The sequence below is a fragment of the Petaurus breviceps genome, unplaced genomic scaffold (genome assembly GCF_028583685.1).
Source record: "Petaurus breviceps papuanus isolate PSGF00001 unplaced genomic scaffold, PetGlider_PUasm1.0 90775, whole genome shotgun sequence".
Classification (NCBI taxonomy): Eukaryota; Metazoa; Chordata; class Mammalia; order Diprotodontia; family Petauridae; genus Petaurus; species Petaurus breviceps.
In genome coordinates this window covers 9,219,952-9,236,407 of record NW_027187342.1, presented here as the reverse complement: position 1 = coordinate 9,236,407, position 16,456 = coordinate 9,219,952, and the positions used below count along the sequence as shown (strand labels likewise).

Here is a 16,456-nt window from a genome sequence, read left to right as displayed (position 1 = left end):
GGGGGGGGGGGGGGGGGGGGGGGGGGGGGGGGGGGGGGGGGGGGGGAAGCCCGGACTGAAACGCAGCCCGTGCTCCCACCACTTGCCATGCAAGAGTGACGTGCAGCCTCTCGCAAGCTCCTTGCCCTCTGGCTCACGTAAACGCTCCGCCCAGTCCTGCTCTCCGTTCCGCCCTCCTCCTCCTCCCTCTCCCTCCTCCTTCTCCTCCCTCTTTCCTCCTCCTTCTACTCTTCTCTTCCTCCTCCTCCTCTTCCTCTTCCACTCATTCTACCCCTCCCCTCTCGAAGCACCCAGCTCGACTCCTGCTGGAGGCTCCGCGCACAGGCCCCTCCGAGGCTGAGCCAATGAAGAGGAGGAGTCCTGATCTGGGCTATCACTTACATGTGCCTTTGTCCCGGGAGATCAGATATGCTAATACCGAGCTAGGGCTGTAGCTGCCGCGGTAGAAGGAAGAGAAGAAGGAGGAGGAAGAAGTGGGAGTACAGGAGATGCTGTGTGGCAGCACAGAACGGCATCTCCTTCTCTGTCGTTACTTTAATTTCCTCTGATAGTGGCAACCAAAGAAGCAAAGAGTTTCACAAGGAGATGGTAGCGTAGTCAAAGGAGCTGTAACTATCACTGATAACCTCCCAGCTTCCCTCACCCCCCCCCCCGCCTCCGGCAAAAAGCGGCGGGTGACAAAAGGCAGTTGCTAATGTACAGCGCAGAAAAGCCTGCTGAGTAGCGTAACCACAAATATGACAAGTATTCGAGCTATTCAACAACTTGAGACTGGTCAACAAGTCACACTGGAGCACAGCAAGTCCTGCACAGGGCATTTACACTCCGCGAAAACCAACAACAGCTGGGGTTGGGGTTGGCAAAGTAAGGGTCAGTGGGGTGGCTCTGGGATCGCTGCGGGCTAGCTGCTGAACCTTACCCTGCGCCTTTCGGCTATACGGATAAGGTAGGGGTGGCGGTAAAGTGGGTGGGGAGACAGAAGCAGACAAAATAAGAATGCTATCACTCAACTGTTTCACTCAGTTACATATGTTCAAATCACAAGAGCAATTGCAGTGGACACATATCATCCCTAATCCCCCGCGGTAAATTACCCCGGGAACAAGCAAAATCGTAGAGAAGGACCCGTTAGGGAGAACTGCAAAAGCCCCATGTCCTTCTCTGTTAAATCACAGAGGATTCTGGAACTAGATTCCTTTCCTCAACTGGAAAGGTTTCATTCTATACATCATGGGTTTTAAGTGCCAGCAATAGCCACTAGTAAAGACTGGGTCTAGAAGAGGAAGTGTTCTGAAATATAGAAACTTCTTTTGATATTTCTTGCTCCCCACCCCCTTAGGTTTTATCTGCTTTGGATTTTTTAAATTTCAGGAAAATATTGGGTCCACTAAAGGGGTTTAAATCCAGTAGCTATGAAAAAAGGGAATTGAAGGGGGGTGGGGTGAGACTGACACAAGAAGACAGAGCTTTAAATCAAATTCTGCTGGGAATATAACATGGCTATTCTTTAAAGTTAAAAGAACATTAAAATAGAATGCATTTTTGTTGGTATCATAAAAAGCAATTCTGGCACCCTAAGTTTGGTTGCCATACATCATTTTTCTGACATCATGCTGGCTTTTTAAAATGATCTATTAAACTAGTTAGGAATATAAAGCTTTAATACCTAATATAAAGGTGATAGTAATTGGTTACTATCAAGACAAGTATGATTTATCTTATGTTCAAACTGTTCCAGAAGAATTTGGAATTAAACTGACATTCTGATTGGGAGACAATCTAAAAGCCAGCATAACCTATTATTAGACTTAAGAGTCAGAAAAAACTAGAATTCAGATTCAACCTCTGACATTAGCACCGTGACAGCAGGTAGGTCATTTAACCTCTCTAGGCTTCAAGCAACAATTTAAGACTACAGGTCTTGAGTTTTCACACACTTAAAATCACATACCCTAGATACGCTGAGATTTAACTACAGGTTAGACCACAATATTAGGATATTAGGGGAGATTAGTAGTTTCCCTACTCTCTCTCTCTCTCAAAGAGGCTAAAGACATATGACACATATGAACGCTGATTTCATATTTTAAATTAGTTCTTAAAAATTTCAATATAATGGTACTTAAATTCAAATTCTGTTGGCCTTTTCAGATGGTGCTCAATTCATGCCTTTGTAGTGACACGCTATATTTTTAAACTTCTACTTTGACACTGAGTTATTTCTATTTTCCTTTCTACCTGTCTAGAATTGGACATTTTGGAAACTATACAATCTCTCTCCCACACATTCAGGCTTTCATTTTAGGGTGAAGTCATTAAAATGAATCCATAATCAAGACAATCTCTTGTATTTTATATCAATGGACCAGTCAGGAACTTTATGGAATCTCAATAAGTGGTTCATGAATTCAGCTGAAGTTAGCAAAAAAAAAAATCATACTTCTATGATTAAAATGTTTTCTAGGGGCGGCTAGGTGGCACAGTGAATAGAGCACCAGCCCTGGAGTCAGAAGGACCTGAGTTCAAATTTGGCCTCAGACACAATACAAAAAACTAGCCGTGTGACCTTGGGCTAGTCACTTAACCCCAACTGTCCTACCTTCCCCCTCTAAAAAAGAAAAAAAAAAGTTTTCTAGCATGTAGTTTATCAAATGAGGGACCTTCCTCTTGCGTGAAAGACATCTTTGTTATTGTTATTCAGTCATGTCAGACTCTCTGTGACCCCATTTGGGGTTTTCTTGGCAAAGGTACTGGAGTGGTTCACCATTTCCTTTTCCAATTCACTTTACAGATGAGGAAACTGAGGCAAACAGGGTTAAACGACTTGCCCAGACTCACACAGTAAGTATTTGAGGCCAAATTTGAACTCAGGTCTTCCAGATTCAGGACTGGTTCTCTATCTACTGTGCCACTCCAAAAAGTATCTAGAAATCTAAAATTATTTTTATTTTTTCATGGACACATATACATAGTAAAGATTCTGAATGCTTCTAGAATGCTTAGAAAAACATTCTGAGCTTTGGTTTTTAACTGTGAAATGCTTTTCATTTTTTTTTCTTTCAGTTTTTAAGGTTAAAGTATCTGGGTAATTTCACAAGTACAATATTTCTTCTCTTTTTAGGGGTTCTGGCAAATTTGTCCAAGTAGTCAAAGCATTTGCCTAATGCTTCAACAGCTGTTAATACCCCACCCTCCAACACCAGGTGGTTAACACTTTCCCTAGAGAAACTGACATCTACAGGGTAATAGAGCGACCCTGAGCTCTTCCTTTTGGAATCCAGATCCACAAGGACAGAAAGGCTGCTGATGCCTGCTCCTATTACAATGCTCTCTGCTTGGAATTACTATCATTATTAATTGCTAGAGTGAATTTGGAATTTCTACAAAGTTTGGTTTTCATTTCCATTGGCTTTCAAATACAGAACAAAAGGTAAACAAGCATATAACTTTACTATATTATAGTCTCATTCAGAATTCAAGTCTCTCTTAATTTTCAAATAATAAAATTATTATAAGTTGACTGGAATAAGAAACTATACAAATGAACAGACATCCACATATAACTTCATTTTAGTCAAAATGGCCTACTAAGTATCCTCTACATTCAGCATTTAAGTCTCTGTTCCTTCCTGGATTGGATTCTTCTTAACTTGGCTTCTTAGAATTCTTAGCTTCCTTCCAGGTGAGATTCAGGTGACACCTCCTACTCAAAATCCTTTCCTTATTACCCCTCCCCCTCAAGTTGTTATTGTTCTCTCCTTCCTCATATCACCTCATATTTACTCGTGTATGTACATATTGTAGCCCCCAGTAGCATGTAAGCTCCTTGAGGGCAGAGAGTTTCTTTCTTTTTTTTTTTTTTTTTGTCTTTGTGTTCCCAGCATCTGGCAAAGGACACAAAGTAAATGCTTAATAAAAGTTTAAAAAGTAAGAAAAAAATAATGTAGTTATAACAAGGTGGTCATTAAAAAGAATAACCAACATTAATGTTGAATTTCAGAGAGAAGTCTTGACTCTTCTTTTAAATGTGAGGTAATCCTGGGAACCTTTTTAAAGGTAGAGGAAGGTAGGTAATCCTGGGTATCAGTTTACACTAAACTGTGCTCCTTATGAAAGTGCAACTTGAAAGCCTGTTGGTCCTTAATTTCCTTTCCCAAAAGAAAACAAATATAGTGTAATGAAATGAAATAGGGGACACAAGTAAAGGCAGTAACAGGTTATCAATGGAATGGATTTTGACTCATCAATTTGAGTTTTCTTGGTGTTTCTGACATGTTTTGTCCCTAATACTTTATGTGCCATAGTAATATGAGCACAGAAGCTGTGTATCTTTAAGAAAACTATGCAAAGGTAGTACTGAGTGATGAGTGTTCCAAATCAATATTTAAAAATAAAATATATCAAATGTATATACAGCACCTCATATAGTTTATAAAAGCATTTTCCTTATAACAAGGCTGTGGAATAAGTAACTTAAGCACTGTCATCCATATTTTACATATGAAGATTTAGCTTAAGTAATACCCATTGACATAAAATTAGTAAGATTTTGAACGAGGTCTTCTAAAATCAAGGTCAGTTACTCTTAAAACTAAATACCACAAAAAAAAAAAACCCAAAAAACTAAATACCATGCTCTTCTCTGGCTTCTTAACTATTTCAGTTATGCTATAAGTTTATCATTTGATAGCAGCAAAGAAAATCAGACTAATAACTGGGTAAGCCCTAAAGCATTCCACTAAGTGTATTACATATAAAAAAAAACTTCATCATTTTAAAAATTGGAATAAAATTACAAGATTAGCATACTGGTAGGCAGCAATTTAAAAGATTATCAGGTGAAGATGATATAGGTTATAATAATTAGAAAACAAAATAAAAGCAACAAAAATGCCCAGAGAATGACTGCTGTCAGACTTAGGGGATTCTGGGAGTCAGGAGCAATTCTTCTGTTTGAAATCTTCATTCCTTATTTTTTGCACATTGGCAACTCCTCCTTTGTTATCCCCTTCTTTATTATGCCAACATTCTTGCTTCTTCCTGCTAGATATCTGTGTGAATAGCATATGTAGTGATAGATAGCTATCTCACATCTACACTCTTTGCTCCAAATGATGTAATTCCTCTTAGAATGCTTTCATTTTTTCTATCCTATCCCAGTTGCACTGAGGCTATTCCTTCTTCTAAGTCACAAAGAATCTTTTAATTCTTCTCAGGTATGCCTTTTCCAAAATTGCAAACAAAACCCTAAAACTATTGCAAACCTTTTTGAAACTGAATCTATATTTTAAAGAAAATACTTTTGTGGTGGCTAGGTGGTGCAGTGAGTAAAGCACCGGCCCCAGAGTTAGGAGGACTGGAGTTTGGTTCCAGCCTCAGACACTTAACACTGACACAAAAACACTATCCGTGTAACCTTGGGCAAGTTACTTAACCCTAATCGCCCTCCAAAAAGCAAAAAAAACCCTTTTACTCCATTTTCTTTCTTTCTTTAAGCAATTGGGGTTAAGTAACTTGCTCAAGGTTACACGGCCAGTTATTTCTGGGTGTGCTACTAAGTATCTGAGCCCAGATTTGATTCCCAGGTCATCCTGACACTGGAGCCGGTGCTCTTACTCACTGTGCTACCTGGCCGCCCCATTTTCTTTTTCTAGTACTTTTGGTTAATGTTCATTAACCCAAATCATCTCATGCATTTCTTAAATTTTTAAATTTTATTTTTTCCAATTATATGTAAATTTTCTTAAATTTTTAAATTTTTTTTTCCAATTATATGTAAATTTTTAACCATGTTTTTACCATTCTGAGTTCCAAATTCTCTCCCACCTACCTCATTGAGAAGGCAAGCAATTTGATAAATATAGTCATGTATTTTTTTAAGGATAAAGAACATAAGTGCAATCATTCTTAACATCAGTATATGAATCTACGTAATGAATTTAATCAAACTGAAAAAAATAGCTTGTATTATTTATACCTTAGGCATTTGTTTCTTTTTTGTTCCCAATGGGCATTTTCCCCCTTGAAAGACCTAAAGAAATTATATTAAATTGACATAATCATCCTGTGAAAAAGAGCCTGAATTTTCACTTCTAGGATTGTAATGATTTCCTTAAAACTTCCTTAAATTACCTTCCTGTTCCTCTTACTTTGGCCAATGGAGACCAACATAATTTCCCCACTGTTTATTCCTTTCCTTCCTTTCCAATTCTCTTCCTTCAGACCACTGAGGATAATGTACTGTTATATCACTTATCAACAAAAAAGGATTTTAAGAAGTCGGGAGATTCATGTAATAACCCAAATAACAATTAAAATTAGGAAAAATTTCCAGCTGTAAAAATCCATACTTTTGGGAAGCCAAACAACAACAACAGCAACAACAATAGCAATAAAACCCACTAGTATTTATGAGGACACCAGTGTGTAGGTGGCTAGGAAATATCATGAAGAATCATTAGAAAATAAAAATGAATTTTGGAGAAGATTCAGTTTGAGTCTTACAGTATTCATTACTCTTTAAACTTTTGTAGGTTTGTTATACATGTGTATGTGATTTTGTTTTGTTTTAGACTTGTGACTTTACTGCTATAGAAAATACTGGGTAAGAAATCTCCTATCATAAAGATCAGTAACCCTTCTGCAATTTATAGTCTTAGGAGGTATTTAAGTTGTAGTACTTAGATTAAATACTTTCGTTTCTTCAATTACTCTGAGTTACTTCAATTTCCTTTCTTTGTCACAGATACAGAAATGCCTTTATAAAAAGTTTCGGTGTCGGGGTGGCCAGGTAGCACATAGAGTAAGAGCACCGGCTCCAGTGTTGGAATGACCTGGGGATCGAATCCCGGGCTCAGACACTTAGCACCCACCTAGAAACACCTGGCCGTGTAACTTTGAGCAAGCTACTTAATCCCAACTGCTTTAAAAAAAAAAAGTTTCGGTGTTGTAACAATAACACAATTCTGTCAAAACTAACCAAATACTAAATACCTCAAGTTAATAATTTTTTTCTGTATACATCAATGAATGTGTTATATCAACCTTGTATAATACCTCCAGTGGTACAAATCATAAACCATGCATAACTTTTCATCCTGTACTATTGTTGTCCATGCTCTCTCATAAATCCTCCATAGCGTATACACTCGAATCGATGCTAAAGAACTTTTGTGGCTGTGGGGCTGGAGGAGAAGGGATTCACAATGCCGCACTTCGGCTCTCTGTCATTCCATGCCTGCCCCATGTCTGCTTCCAATCACGTGTCTGACAGGATAACTTTCATGACTTCTCTTGTGAACAAAGCACTGCTGGTGATGCGCTACCTCCCACCTGTGCTCATTATGGTTCTCCCCATAAGTCATCTGCACTAGTGATCTTTTCGAAGCCGCTGCAAATGAGTCACAGCCTTTCAGGAGCAATAGAAACATTTTGATTTTAAAACTGAATTTTTGTTTTAGGGAATTGCTTGAAATCACTTGTGCTGAGTAATTTCCCAAATTCAATTCAAACTACTCTCTTTTACCTAATAGGACTAGTGTTGCATGAAGTGCCTGTGCAAGGCATATGTTTTGATAGACTATCTCAATAGGTTGCCAATCAAGTTACACTGTATCATATGAACAATATACATTCTTTATTTAGTTTGTCCTTGTGGAAAGTCGCTGATATTTTTTGAGTGATCATGGTTCTCACTGAGGAGGCTCTTAGTATTGTGGGGTTTGATAAATCACAATCACCACATTTCAGAATTAGAAGAGGCTTCAGTAGATATCTAGAACAACCTATATCTGAAAAAGAATCCTCATTATAACATATCCAACAAGTAGTCATTCAGACTTTTCTTGAAGCCTGTCAGTGAGGGAAAAGTTCCTATGTCTTAAGGTAGCTCATTCCACTTTTGTAGAGCTCCAATTATTAGAAAATTTTTCTTGACATCAAACCTAAATTTTCTTCTTTTCAACTTCTACCCATTGCTTCTAGCCCTGTCCTTGGCAGAAACTGTCTTTTCTCTCTTCCAGATGACAATTTTACTTGAAGATAGATGTCATATCCTCCTTGTCTTTTTCACTCCACACTAAACATCCCTAGTTCCTTCAAATGAACCATTATGTACCAACTCAAAGCCGGTCTGATGATTGGTTAATCCTTGCTTGGAACCTTCACGACATCAGAAGTCTAAGGTGCACTGCTTGCTTTTCTCTTGATTCACTCTGTGGTCTTTTCCTCTTCAACACCCCCATAAGAATGACCATGCATGGAGTCTGACTTAATTTGTGAGTGCTTGGGGGAACTGCCATATCACCAGAAGTCCTAGCCATGTTGCTTACTTCCTTTCTGGCTCATCTGAAGATGATACCTAAGTTGCAAGCCTGGGTAACTAGAAGGATGGTAGGACACTGGACAGTAATTACTACAGGGAAGCTAAGGAGAAGGAAAGGTTTTGGGGAAAAGATGATTTCAGTTTTGAACATATTAAGATTAAGTTGTCTGTAGGGCATACAGTATGAGATGTGCAATAGTCACCTTCAGATTAGAGACTAGAGGTCATGAGAGAGGTTAGGGTTAGATAAATAGATCTGAGAATCATCTTTATAGAGATGATAATTGATTCCATGGGAGCTAATGAGTTCAAGTATAATATAGAAGAGGAAGAGAAGAAGGATGAGAACAGAGCCTTGGGCAACACCCCTAATTAGTGGTCACAACCTAGATAATGACCCAACCAAGGAAACTGAGAAGGAGCAGCCAGACTGGAAGGAAAAACAGGAGGAAAGCACTGTTGGCAATAACCTTGAGAGAAGATTGTATCAAAGAATAGAGAGTGGTTGACAGTGTCAATAGCTGTAGAGAGGTCAAGCAATATGAGAATTGAGAAATTTAGATATGGGGATTAAGAGATCACTGGCAACTTTGGAGAGAGGTTTCAGTTGAATGCTGTGATCTGAAGCCAGACTTGAAGAGTCAGGAAGACAATGAGAGGAGAGGAAGTGGAGGCACTAATAGTAGATGGCCTACTCAAGGATTCTGGTCACAAAAAATAGGAGAGGTATAGGGATAGTCAGTAGCAATGGCTGGATCAAGTAAGGGTTTCTTTTTTTTTTTCCAGATGGGCAGCCATGGACATGTTTTTAGGCAGCAGAGAAGTAACCATTAGACAGGGAAAGAGTGAAGATAAGTGGCAGAGTAGGGATTATAGAAGGGGCAAGCTGCTAGAAAAGATAGAATAGAATGGGATCACCTGTGCAAGTAGAGAGAGTGGTTTAATTGCTTCCATTTGAATTGTCTTAGGAAGATTCTACAGATCACCCAGCAGGATAAGATACCAGACACTGAGTCCTTTCTTGAACTAAACTGCCAAGCATCAAATTCTGCTTTTAGAGAGCTCAACTCCTATGGGTTGGGTATGTTGTTCAAATGCAAAACATACACTTGCCAAAAAGACTATTTTATGGAAAACTCACACAGGGAAAGCACTCACATGGTGGTCAGAAGAAGTGATACAAGGCCACTCTCAAGGTCTCTCTTAGGAACTTTGAAATTGATTGTGTGACATGTGAAACATTGGCACAGGACTGCTCAGCATGGTGGGCCCACATCAGAGAAGGTGCTGTGCTCTAAGACCAAAGCAGAATTGAAACAGCTCAAAGGAAACTCAGGATGTGCAAATTTGGAGAATCTACTCCAAATGTTCACAGACTATTTGTGCCTGACCTGTGGTAGAGCATTCTGAGCTCATATTGGTTTGATCAGTCATAGCTGGACACATGAAACTTGACTCTAGCATAGTGATGTCATTTTGGTCTTCTTTGAGAACAAAGGGCCAACAACTAGTTGAACCACCTCTTCATGTAAGATAGAGGTGAAGTAAAAGATGGAAGGGGGTATCTGAGTGATGTGGGAAAAGGGGAGATGAGGAAACTCTTTATGAATGGCCTCAGGTTTTTTGGTGAAATAGGAGGCAAGGTTCTTAGCAGAGAGAGTGAGTGGTGGGGGAGCCATGAGAGGTTTGAGGATGGATGAAAGGGTTAAGAAAAGCTGCTGTTATGAGTTGAGAGTGAACTGATTAGGGAGGTGTAAAAGGATTGCTTTGGTGTAATCAGGGCCCAGTTGTGATTATATAACATAAATTTTCAGTGGACTCAGTCTAGACAGTTGCATGACTTTCTCCAGCTTTGTTCAACAGAAAGTGAATAGAAGCAAAGGCAACAGACACTGGGAATAATTCAAGGTTAGTATTTAGCAGGACAAGATTGGTGATAGCATAAAGGCGCAAGGGATTTGTGAGAAGCAGATAGTGTAGAGTTGTACCAGTTCAGCAAAGTTCCTCAAGACAAGGAAGGGAGGAAAGTATAGTTGGTGCAGGAGTGATAGCCAAGGGAAGATATGAGGAGTCAAGTGATTGGAAGCCTCAGTAAGAACAAAGAACAGGTTTAGGGGTTTTAAGATAAAGGAAAAGATGGAATGATAAAATATTATGGCTAGATAAAGCAATTTTAGAAGTTATGGACACAGAAGTATAACATTTGTGGTTGATGGCAAAATCAAGGATTTGATATTAATAAATTTGACCTATGCATAGCTGAGGTGGGAAGGAGGAGCAGGGCATGAGAAATGAATGTTGTAAGTCAGGGTGTTTGAGGGAGGATTAACATGCATGATAAAGTCTCTGTCAGTCTATTATATGGACTTGAGCCATTTCATTATTCCAGTTTCCCTGCTCTGAAAATTTTCTGATTGACCAATGTTGTTCCTAAATTTTGGTGCCCAGCATTGGACAGACATGGTCTGATCAGGTGTCATCTTTGTATTCCTGGAATTTGATTCTTTTCTTACTGCAACCCAAGACTATATTTTTATACTGATAAAATAATTTGTTGAGTGTAACTGTAAGATTTTATAGTTTATACCTGTTAAATTTCATCTCATTAGATTTGAACCAATGTTCTATCTGGTCAATATGTTTTTGGATCCTGAGTCTATCATCCAGTATTCTTCCCAGCTTTGTGCTATCTGCAAATTTGATATGCATACCATCTCTTCCTATATTCAAGTCATTGATGAAAATGTTAAGCAGCATAAGAGCAAATACAAATCCCTGAAGCATTCCATTGCATACCTACCAAATTGACAGGAAACCCTTAATAATTACTTTTTGAGTCCAGATTAACCATATCCTAATTCACCTGACCATTTCGTTATTTAGCTCATATATGTATCTTTTCAGAAATATAGGAAGAAATTCTGTATCAAACACTTGCTAACATCTAGGCACACTGTCTCTACCATATTTCCTTGCTCTACTAGTTTAGTGACACTGATAAAAAAAAATTAATCTGGAATAACCTGCTCCTGAGGAAGCCATTATGACTTTTTGTAACCACCACTTTCATTTTTAGATGTTCACTAAACATCTTTTAAAAATATATATATTTTAGGATTTCTAATTTTTTGTCTAATTTTTCCAAGTCAAATTTACTGACTTATGTTTGCAGATTCTATAATTTTCACCTAAAAATGGAAACATTTGACCTTTTCCAATCTTGTAGTACAAGAAATTATCGACAGAGGCTCAGCAATAACACCTGCCCCTTCTTTCAAAACACAAGGATGAACATCATCTTGTCTGGGTGACTTGACTTCATGAAGGGTAGCTAGGTGCTCTCTCACTATCTCCTCTCTTATCTTAGGTATCAACTCCCTACTAGTCATTTTTGTTTTCTCCTTTCCAGTCCAAAGGTCATTCTCTTTGGCACAGAAAACAAAATAACAATTAAGCAGCTTTCCCTTCTGCCCACAGTCTATATCATAATCCCATCTATGCTGAGTGGTGATCCTATGCCCTCTTTGATCTTACTCTTTTCCCCAGTATAGCTCAAACTTCCCCTCCGCACCATCCCCACAATCTTCTTTTTGTGGTCTACTTTCCTCATCAGCCTTAGCTTATTCAAAGCTTTACCACTCCTGACACAATTCTTACAGTACTATGGCAAAGTTCTTTGTATCAATCCTATCACCTGAGGACCTTTCCTTATGCTTTACAAGGAAAATAGGGATTTGCAATGAGCTTTCTCTTTTCCTCTTTTTTATATCTCATATCCCCTTGACATCATCCCCCCCCCATTCTCTCTTCCTTTAATTTATTCTCTGATAAAGTGACCTTTTTTCTCACTAAAACTAGCCATTCTACATTTGCTTTTTATCCCTACTTCCCATTTTGTCAACCACACTACTCCCAAAATTATGTCTGTATCCCAGTCTCCCATCTCTCCCTATCTATTGGTTTCTACTCTGTCCCATACAGATATATACACAAATCTCTCCTCTCCTTAAAAAATCTTCACTAGACTTATCATTCCCTTAAGCTACCCCTCTATACCTTTCTTCCTATTATAAAAAAAAATCTATTAAAAGCTATCTACACATGAACTGGGGCCAAGATGGCTGAGTAAGACAGCAACTCACCTGAGCCCTCCAAAATTTCTCTCCAAACAACCTTGCAATAATGCCTCGGAATCAATTTTGGAGCTGTGAAGCAATTTCTCAGCCCAGGACAATTTAGAAGGTCACCAGGAAAGGTCTATCTTAACAGCATGAGAGGGGAACATAATTCAGGGCAAGGCAATGGCAGACCATGACCCAAGGGGTCAGCAGTGAAACTAAGCCCTGGGGCAAACCCCCAGCAAGGCTCCTCCCTCAGTACAAACCAGCACCAGATCCTGAGCCCTGAGACAAGCCAACAACTTCAGTTAGCTATCAGTGAGATCCTGCCCCTGGAAAGGCCAGTAGTGAAGCCTCACTCCTAGGGCAGGCCAGCAGCCAGTCCCTGGCACAGGCCAGCAATAAGGCCCTGACCCCTAGTACAAGCCAGTAGCAATGCCCTCCCTCCAGTGCAAGCTAGCAGGTAGGCCTCAAGGCCTGGTGCAAGACTTTAGCAAGAACCTATGTTCCAGCACAAGAAGCTTGGGACACTGCTTTTTCCACTCCCAGAGCAGAGCCTAATTTTTACATAAAGTAAAAAGTTACAAAATAGGAAAATGAACAAAAAACTACAAAAAAAGAATCTGACCATAGAAAGTTATATAGAAAGTTCCCAAAAAGGGAAGATCAAGGGATAAACTTAGAAGAGAACAATAATATCAAAATGGCTACAAGAATAAAGTGAATTAATCTCAGGTCCAAAAGAACTCTTGAAAGAGCTCAAAAAGGATTTAAGAAATCAAATAAGAGAGGTAGAAGAAAACTTGGAAAAAGAAATGAAGGTAATGCAGGAGAATCATGAAAAATGAGTCAGCAGCTTGATAAAGGAAGTACCAAGAAATGGAAAAAGATATACCAAAATTCACCACAGAAAATAAATCCTTAGCTCAATGGAAAAGGAGGTACAAAAATTCACTGAAGAAAAATCTTCTTAAAAAGCAGAACTAGCCAAATGAAAATGGAGGTACAAAAGTTCACTGAAGAAAATAATTCCTTAAAAATTAGAACTGGGAAAGTGGAAGCTAATGATTCCAGGAGATATCAAGAAAAAATAAAACAATCAAAAGAATAAAAAAAGAAGAAAATGTGACATTTCTCCCTGGAAAATAGATTGAGGAGAGATAATTTAGGAATTATTGGACTACCTGAAAGCCACGATCAAAAAAAGAATCTGGAGAGTATATTTCAAGAAATTATCAAGGAAAACTACCCTGATATCCTAGAACCAGAGAATAAAATAGAAACTAAAAGAATTCACTGATCACCTCCTGAAAGAAATCCCAAAATGAAAACTCCCAGGAATATTATAGCCAAATTTTATTTAAATAAAATACTAGCAAAGAGATTATAGCAATATATCACAAGGATCATACACTATGACTAGGTGAGAGTTAGACCAAGAATGTAGGGCTGGTTCAAAAATAGGAAATCTATCAGTTTAACAAACCAAATAAATAACAAAACCAACAGAAATAATATGAGTATCTCAATAATGGAGAAAAAGCATTTGACAAAATACAACACTCATTCCTATTAAAAACACTAGGTACCATAGGAGTAAATGGAACTTTCCTTAAAAATGACAAGTAGTATCTATCTAAAACCATCAGCAAGCCTTATCTGTAATAGTGATAAGCCAGAAGCCTTCGCAGTAAGATCTGGGGTGAAGCAATGATACCCATTATCACCTCTGTTAGTCATTATTATACTAGAAATGCTAGCTATAGCATTAAGAAAAAAAACTGAAGTAATTAAAATGGGCAATAAAGAAACAAAACTATTATTCTTTGCAGATGATGTGATGCAGATGAAGTACTTAGAAAATCTTAAAGAATCAACTAAAAATCTAGTTGAAATAATTAACAACTTTATCAAAGTTGCAGGATATAAAACAAACCCACATAAATAATCAGACTTTCTCTATATTACCAACATAGTCCAGCAGCAAGAGATAGGAAGAGAAATTCTATTTAAAATAACTTTAGATAATATAAAATACTTGGGAGTCTATCTGACAAGACAAACCCAGGAACCATATGAAAACAATTACAAAACAATTCTCACAAAATTAGGTCTAAACTACTGGAAAAATACTAACTGCTCATGGGCATGCCAAGCCAATATAATAAAAATGACAATTCTACCTAACTTAATCTGCTTATTCAGTACCATAGCAATCAAACTACCAAAAAGTTATTTTATAGAGTTAGAAAAAAAAAATAACAAAATTCATCTGGAAGAACAAAAGGTCAAGAATTTCAAGGGAATCAGTGAAAAAAATGTGAAGGAAGGTGGCCTAGACATACAAGATCTCAAATTGTGTTGTAAAGTAGTAATCACAAAACAATATGGGCCTGGATAAGAAATAAAGTGGTGGATCAGTGGAACAGATTAGGTACACAATACATTGTAGAAAATGACCATAGTAATTTAATGTTTGATAAACTCAAAGATCCAACTTTTGGGACAAAAACTTACCATTTGACAAAACTGCTGGAAACACTGGAAGGCAGTATGGCAAAAACTAGGTATAGAATAACATCTCATACTGTCAAGATATGGTCAAAATGGGTACATGATTTAGATATAAAAGGTGATACTATAAGAAAATTAGAAGAGGATGGAATACCTGTCAGTATAAAGGAAGAATTTAGGACCAAATAAGAGATAGAGAACACTATGAAATATAAAATGGATAATTTTGATTATATTAAGTTTAAAAGGTTTTTGCACAAACAAAACCAATGCAACCAAAATTAGAAGGAAAGTAGAGAAGATGGTAGAATAAAAGCAGGAACTTGCTTGAGCTCCCGTTCCAACCACCTCCAATACCTGTAAAAAAAAATTATTCTAAACAAATTTTAGAGCTATAGAACCCACAAAGTGACAGAGAGAAACAAATCTCCTGCTGAAGGCAGCTTGTTAAGCTGACAGGAAGGGTCTATTGCATGGAGCTGGGGTTGGAGCACAGTCCTGCATGAGCTGTGTGGGCCCAGACCCAGGACGGCCCTGACCTGTGGCACAGACTGGCCAGAGCATATTTCAGGAGAGTGAATCACTGGTAACTGTGGCGGTTTCCAGACTTCTCAAACCATAAAGGCCAAGGTAAAAGGAAGATAGAAAACTTGAGAAAAAATTTTTATAGCAAATATCTCTGATAAAGGCCTCATTTCTTAAATACATAGAGAAGTGAATCATATTTTTTTTTTTGCTTTTTTTGGAGAGGGGAAGGCAGGGCAATTGGGGTTAAGTGACTTGCCCAAGGTCACATGGCTATTAAGTGTTAAGTGTCTGAGGATGGATTTGAATTCAGGTCCTCCTGACTCCAGGGCTAGTGCTCTATTCACTGTACCATCTAGCCACCCCCTCAATCAAATTTATAAGAATGCAAGTTATTCCCCAACTGATAAAAGTTCAAAGGATGTCAACAGGCAGTTTTCAAACAAAGAAGTCAAAGCTATCCATAGTCAATATGATTAAAGAAATGCAAATGAAAACAACTCCGAGGTACTACCTCACTCCTTTCAGAGTGGCTAATATGACAGTAAAGGAAAATGTTAGATGCTGGAGGGGATATGAGAAAACTGGGACACTAATGCATCACTGAGGGAGTTGTGGACTAATCCAACCATTCTAGAAAGCAATGTGGAACTATGTCCAAAGGATTATAAAACTGTGCACACTCTTTAATCCAGCAATACCATTACTAGGTCTGTATCCCAAAGAGATTTTAAAAAGAGGAGGGGGAAGGAAGACCTATTTGTACAAAAATATTTATAGCAGCTTTTTGTGGTGGCTAAGAATTATAAATTGAGGGTATACCCATCAGTTGGGAAATGGCAGAATAAGTTTTGGTATAGAAGAATGATGAGGGGTGGCTAGGTGGCTCAGTGAGTAAAGCGCCAGCCTCAGAGTCAGGAGGACCTGAGTTCAGTTCTGGCCTCAGACACTTAACACACCTCCCCCCCCCCCCCCC

At 38.4% G+C, this 16,456-nt stretch overlaps 1 protein-coding gene across 3 annotated transcripts in view; it reads right to left on the bottom strand.

The window, feature by feature from the left end:
• The window catches only part of SERTAD2 (SERTA domain containing 2), a 158,473-nt gene that overhangs the window by 36,094 nt on the left and 105,923 nt on the right, over nt 1-16,456 (bottom strand). The window lies entirely within an intron of this gene.